This window comes from Ochlerotatus camptorhynchus, unplaced genomic scaffold (genome assembly GCF_037179485.1).
Source record: "Ochlerotatus camptorhynchus isolate MF236.1 unplaced genomic scaffold, CSIRO-AGI_Acam_v1.1 ptg000123l, whole genome shotgun sequence".
Taxonomy (NCBI): domain Eukaryota; kingdom Metazoa; phylum Arthropoda; class Insecta; order Diptera; family Culicidae; genus Ochlerotatus; species Ochlerotatus camptorhynchus.
In genome coordinates, this window is record NW_027040613.1 from 325,001 (window position 1) to 332,500 (window position 7,500).

The following is a 7,500-nucleotide window of genomic DNA, read 5'->3' on the forward strand; positions in this document are numbered from 1 at the left end:
GTGACGGAGGCGACCGAGATAGTCACGGCGCTCCGGGAACAGTGCCAAGTCGAGGTACCGCAATTAGCGATTACCTTGAGGAAGGGACTGTTCTCCACCCAAGTGGCTACCATCAGGCTCTCTGCAGCTGAGGCCAGAAAGGCGGTAGCCGCAGGGAGGGTGCGAGTGGGCTGGTCGGTCTGCCCCGTCAGTATTCCCCGACCGGTGACGGCTTGCTTTAGGTGTTTCGGTCAGGGCCATGTGGCCCGTGACTGTAAGAACACCGACAGGAGCAAGCTTTGCAGATGGTGCGGCTCGGAGGGCCATAAGGCGCGAGGTTGCCAAAAGCCGCCGAGGTGCACTATATGCGCGGAGAAGGGGAATACCCCTACCAACCACATGGCAGGTGGCCCCCGCTGCCCGGGGTCCAAGAGCAATGCTGCTAAGGCAAAGAGCAATGCTCAGCCATGTTCGAGGTAGCGCAGTTGAACCTGAACCACTGTTCGGCTGCCCAGCAACTGCTGTGGCATTCGGCAGTGGAATGGGGAGCGGATGTCGCAATCATCTCTGACCCGTACCGCGTCCCAACCGGCAACGGGAATTGGGTCACGGACGCGTCGGGGATGGCGGCGATATGCACGATGGGGAGCTTCCCCATTCAGGAGGTAGTCGTGTCCAACTCGAGCGAGGGATTCGTGATCGCCAGGGTTAACGGAGTATACTTAAGTAGCTGCTATGCTCCGCCCAGGTGGTCTATCGAGCAATTCTCGCAGATGGTGGACAGACTGACTGCGGTACTTGTCGGCCTAAGACCGGTGGTCATTGCGGGCGACTTTAACGCATGGGCGGTAGAGTGGGGTAGCCACCACACCAACCAGAGAGGATGCATCCTACTGGAGGCAATGGCCAAGCTGGACGTTGTACTATCCAACACCGGCTCGGTCAGTACCTACAGAAGGAATGGTGCAGAATCCGTCATCGACGTGACATACTGCAGCCCGAGTTTGGAGGGCAACCTACACTGGAGGGTCGATGAGGGTTACACTCATAGTGACCATCAGGCGATTCGGTACAGTGTGGGGCCAGGTGAGAGGCGAGTGGCAGGAGGAAATTCTTCCTGCGCTTGAGGCTGGCGGACGTCGTTCTTCGAGGAGGAGGTCTTCGGCGAAGCACTGAGGCGGGAACGAATAACCCCGGATCTGACGGGGGAAGAACTGGTAGCAGCACTGACAAGGGCGTGCGATACAACCATGCCTAGGAGAGCCTATCCCAGGCATGGCCACAGACCGGTGTACTGGTGGAGCGAGTCGATTGCTATCCTCAGGGCGTCTTGCCTCCAGGCGAGAAGGAGGATGCAACGAGCTCGTACGACTGAATCTCGCGAGGAACGCCGCGTCGCTCTCCGAGCGGCTAAGGCAGCCCTCAATAAAGAGATCGCCAGACGCAAGCGCGCGTGCTTTGACAGCCTATGCCAAAGCGCCAACACGAACCCATGGGGGGATGCTTACAAAGTGGTCATGGCAAAGACCCGCGGCGTGACGGCACCCCCGGAGAGATCACCAGCGGTACTGGCTCCGATCGTTGGGTTCCTGTTCCCGCGTAGGGACGTAGACTCCTGGCCGCGGATCCCAGGCGCGGATCAGGGAGAAGTGTCTAGAGTGACGAACAGTGAACTTGGCGGTATTGCCAGGTCGCTGGTGGTGGGCAAGGCCCCGGGCCCAGATGGGATCCCGGTTGTGGCTCTGAGGGCGGCCGTTGCAGAAAATCCAGACATGTTCCGTTCTGTTTTTCAGACTTGTCTGGACGTAGGCGTCTTCCCAGACGCGTGGAAGCGGCAGAAGCTGGTGCTGCTTCCGAAGCCAGGAAAACCCCCTGGGGACCCGTCAGCATACAGACCCATCTGTTTGCTGGACACCACTGGGAAACTGCTTGAGAGGGTCATCCTCAACAGGCTGTCGGCCTACACCGAAGGTGTAGACGGCCTGTCAAGCAGCCAGTACGGGTTCCGAAAGGGCAGATCTACGGTGGACGCCATCCGCGACGTCATCCAGACGGCAGAGGTGGTCCATCGGAAACGAAGGGGCATTCGCTACTGCGCGGTGCTAACCTTAGACGTGAAGAACGCGTTCAACAGCGCGTGCTGGGGGGCGATAGCCCGCTCGCTACACCAGCTCCAAATTCCCGGAGGGCTGTATAAGATTCTGGAAAGCTACTTCCAGAATCGTGTGTTGACGTACGACACAGAAGATGGCGAAAAATGCGTTAGAGTTACCGCAGGTGTGCCACAAGGCTCCATCCTGGGCCCGGTGTTATGGAACGTCATGTACGATGGACTGTTGAGGATAAAATTCCCGGTAGGCGTTAAAATTGTAGGTTTTGCCGACGATGTCACGCTGGTAGTCTGCGGGGAATCCCTCGAGGAGGTAGAGCTGACAGCGGCCCACTGCGTCAGGCTTGTGGAGGAATGGATGAGAACCAGGAAACTGGAGCTCGCCCATCACAAGACGGAAGTGGTCGTAGTCAACAATCGCATGTCAGTACAGCATGCAACGTTGACAGTCGGCGGAAGCACAATTAGGTCTGTGCGCTCTCTAAAACTCTTGGGGGTCATGCTCGACGATAAGCTCAGCTTCGGCTGCCACGTCGAGTACGCCTGCAAGAGAGCGTCTATGGCTGTGGGGGCATTATCCCGTATGATTTCAAACAGCTCGGCAGTGAATGCCAGTAAGCGCAGGCTCCTCGCTGGGGTCGTAGTATCTATCCTCAGATACGGCGGCCCTGCGTGGGCTGCGGTACTGGATATTGACTGCCACAGGCAGAAATTAGAGAGTACACACAGGCTAATGTGCTTAAGGGTGGCCAGTGCATACCGCACTATCTCGAGAGAGGCCGTCTGTGTCATAGCAGGGATGATGCCAATCAGCCTTATCATTAAGGAGGATGTGGCGTGCTATGACGCGAGGACCGTTCGAGGGGTGCGCAACAACGCGCGAGTTGTGTCGACCGCGAGATGGCAATTGGAGTGGGAAAACTCCACAAAGGGGAGGTGGACTTACCGCTTGATACCTTCCGTATCAAGCTGGGTCAACAGGCGCCATGGGGAAGTAAACTTCCACCTGACACAGTTCCTGTCAGGCCATGGCTGATTTAGGAGCTACCTGCATAGGTTCGGACATGCAAGTACTCCCACCTGCCCCACATGTGCTGGTGTCGAGGAGACCGCCGAACACGTCGTGTTTGCCTGTCCACGTTTCGAGCCAGTATCGAGCGCTATGCTAGCGATATGCGGAGCGGATACCAGTCCGGACAACATCGTTCATAGGATGTGTGGTACCACCGAGAACTGGAGCGCGGTGGTGACTGCGGTCACCCACATAGTTTCGGTATTACAACGACAGTGGCGAGCCGAGCAGCAGTTACCTACTGCCCGACCAGATCGTTAGAGTATTGCTAGAGAGGCGCCATAGCGCTACAGCGGCCCCTCCCACGAAGTAATGCCTTCGGGCGGTTCCGGGGAGGCCAAGGGCCAAGCGCACAGGGTAAGGTTTAGTGGGTCGGGAGTGAAATTCTCCCATCCCCACACCCTGAGTTCCTTCTCAGGTGTCTGTGAGCAGATTCCCCCCTGTATAAAAAAAAAAAAAAAAAAGGCTACCCTTGCTTGGGGTGTGAAGTTGTTTGCCTCCCCGTGGTGCACCCTGGAAACGATGGGCCACCAGTGCTGCGGTACTGATCCAGTCGGCTAATCGAACAACAAACGAGGGGAAACGCCGGAAGGTGCCTTGCGATCGATGTCAGTAAGATCGCAAGTATGTATACTGACACACTGGCATTATGTAGGACACTGAGTGGAAACTTACCATAAACCACGCTACGAACTGGCACTCAAGGTATTTCATTCTCTTAGTAGAGTCGGGTGGAACCGGCCGAAACGACGTTTGAGCTAATGCCTTGTTTGTCTCCGTCCCATAAAACCCTGGCAGGCCTTAGAATACGTTCCTCCCGTGCCACCCAGTTGGGGCTGCGGTGGGAATAGGTTCGGTTGAGTTATTCCCGTCTTACGCGATCCGGCTCTGAACATAACGCCCCATGAAGGGCTATGTCAACCCTCGTCATGGACCTCACTGCTCGCATAGGCACCCATGGGGATCAATCAGCGACTATTCCATTTGCACGGTAGGATAGCAGTCTAAGGGGGACCCAACAGTCGGGATGATTAAACAAAATCATCAAAAAAGTCAAAACCCCCAAACCCCAGGTGAACAAGTCGCCGAGGAGGGAGGGAGGTCTACCCAGATCTCCCGAACACAGTGAGCCGAACAAACGGCCGAAATCTCCGCGCTGACTGTTCTCCACCCAAGTGGCTACCAAGTAGCAGCACTGACAAGGGCGTGCGATACAACCATGCCTAGGAGAGCCTATCCCAGGCATTGCCATAGACCGGTGTACTGGTGGAGCGAGTCGATTGCTATCCTCAGGGCGTCTTGCCTCCAGGCGAGAAGGAGGATGCAACGAGCTCGTACGACTGAATCTCGGGAGGAACGCCGCGTCGCTCTCCGAGCGGCTAAGGCAGCCCTCAATAAAGAGATCGCCAGACGCAAGCGCGCGTGCTTTGACAGCCTATGCCAAAGCGCCAACACGAACCCATGGGGGGATGCTTACAAAGTGGTCATGGCAAAGACCCGCGGCGTGACGGCACCCCCGGAGAGATCACCAGCGGTACTGGCTCCGATCGTTGGGTTCCTGTTCCCGTGTAGGGACGTAGACTCCTGGCCGCGGATCCCAGGCGCGGATCAGGGAGAAGTGTCTAGAGTGACGAACAGTGAACTTGGCGGTATTGCCAGGTTGCTGGTGGTGGGCAAGGCCCCGGGCCCAGATGGGATTCCGGTTGTGGCTCTGAGGGCGGCCGTTGCGGAAAATCCAGAAATGTTCCGTTCTGTTTTTCAGACTTGTCTGGACGTAGGCGTCTTCCCAGACGCGTGGAAGCGGCAGAAGCTGGTGCTGCTTCCGAAGCCAGGAAAACCCCCTGGGGACCCGTCAGCATACAGACCCATCTGTTTGCTGGACACCACTGGGAAACTGCTTGAGAGGGCAGACCTGTCAAGCAGCCAGTACGGGTTCCGAAAGGGCAGATCCACGGTGGACGCCATCGCCGAAGTCATCCAGACGGCAGAGGTGGTCCATCGGAAACGAAGGGGCATTCGCTACTGCGCGGTGCTAACCTTAGACGTGAAGAACGCGTTCAACAGCGCGTGCTGGGGGGCGATAGCCCGCTCGCTACACCAGCTCCAAATTCCCGGAGGGCTGTATAAGATTCTGGAAAGCTACTTCCAGAATCGTGTGTTGACGTACGACACAGAAGATGGCGAAAAATGCGTTAGAGTCACCGCAGGTGTGCCACAAGGCTCCATCCTGGGCCCGGTGTTATGGAACGTCATGTACGATGGACTGTTGAGGATAAAATTCCCGGTAGGCGTGAAAATTGTAGGTTTTGCCGACGATGTCACGCTGGTAGTCTGCGGGGAGTCCCTCGAGGAGGTAGAGCTGACAGCGGCCCACTGCGTCAGGCTTGTGGAGGAATGGATGAGAACCAGGAAACTGGAGCTCGCCCATCACAAGACGGATGTGGTCGTAGTCAACAATCGCATGTCAGTACAGCATGCAACGTTGACAGTGGGCGGAAGCACAATTAGGTCTGTGCGCTCTCTAAAACTCTTGGGGGTCATGCTCGACGATAAGCTCAGCTTCAGCTGCCACGTCGAGTACGCCTGCAAGAGAGCGTCTATGGCTGTGGGGGCATTATCTCGTATGATGTCAAACAGCTCGGCAGTGAATGCCAGTAAGCGCAGGCTCCTCGCTGGGGTCGTAGTATCTATCCTCAGATACGGCGGCCCTGCGTGGGCTGCGGTACTGGATATTGACTGCCACAGGCAGAAATTAGAGAGTACACACAGGCTAATGTGCTTAAGGGTGGCCAGTGCATACCGCACTATCTCGAGAGAGGCCGTCTGTGTCATAGCAGGGATGATGCCAATCAGCCTTATCATTAAGGAGGATGTGGCATGCTATGACGCGAGGACCGTTCGAGGGGTGCGCAACAACGCGCTAGTTGTGTCGACCGCGAGATGGCAATTGAAGTGGGAAAACTCCACAAAGGGGAGGTGGACTTACCGCTTGATACCTTCCGTATCAAGCTGGGTCAACAGGCGCCATGGGGAAGTAGACTTCCACCTGACACAGTTCCTGTCAGGCCATGGCTGCTTTAGGAGCTACCTGCATAGGTTCAGACATGCAAGTACTCCCATCTGCCCCACATGCGCTGGTGTCGAGGAGACCGCCGAACACGTCGTGTTTGCCTGTCCACGTTTCGAGCCAGTATCGAGCGCTATGCTAGCGATATGCGGAGCGGATACCAGTCCGGACAACATCGGTCATAGGATGTGTGGTACCACCGAGAACTGGAGCGCGGTGGTGACTGCGGTCACCCACATAGTTTCGGTATTACAACGACAGTGGCGAGCCGAGCAGCAGTTACCTACTGCCCGACCAGATCGTTAGAGTATTGCTAGAGAGGCGCCATAGCGCTACAGTGGCCCCTCCCACGAAGTAATGCCTTCGGGCGGTTCCGGGGTGGTCAAGGGCCAAGCGCACAGGGTAAGGTTTAGTGAGTCGGGAGTGAAATTCTCCCATCCCCACACCCTGAGTTCCTTCTCAGGTGTCTGTGAGCAGATTCCCCCCTGTATAAAAAAAGGCTACCCTTGCTTGGAGGTTGCGCGCCCCCCACGGCCCACGGTGTGTGCTGGTGGTGGTGGCGCGCGAGTGCGGTGCGGTGGTTATCATCCGGTCGCGCGCTCATCATCATCATCATCACATGGTGTGGTGGTGGTGAGCGCGCGCGTCCGTCGAGACGTGTGTGTGTGTTGTGTATGAGAAGAGAAGTCCCCATCATGGCCTTGGTTATAGGCCTTGGTGTGTGGACTTCTCTTTTCTGCATTAAGTCCCCTGGCGCCTAAAAGTATGCAATCAATAGTCAATAGTCAAACACTCAGAGGCGAGAGAAGTCCCCATCAAGTTTGCCTTGGTTTGGTTTGGGTGGACTTCTCTTTTTTTTTCTTGTAACAATTCTTTTGCACACAAGAAGGTACGTGCGTACACTCACTACATCAACAAGCCCACAGGGGGAAGACAGGTAGGGTCCTTGGGTTTTGGGTGGACTTCTTTTTACACACTACATCAACAAGCCCACAGGGGGAAGACAGGTAGGGTCCTTGGGTTTTGGGTGGACTTCTCTTTTTTTTTTCTTGTAACAATTCCTTTGCACACAAGAAGGTACGTGCGTACACTCACTACATCAACAAGCCCACAGGGGGAAGACAGGTAGGGTCCTTGGGTTTGGGTGGACTTCTCTGTTTTTTTTTCTTGTAACAATTCCTTTGCACACAAGAAGGTACGTACCCACCAACAGTCAGTCCGTGGGGTGAGCCGTGGCGCAAGACCCGGGGTAGAGTGTACAGTCAGTCAGTC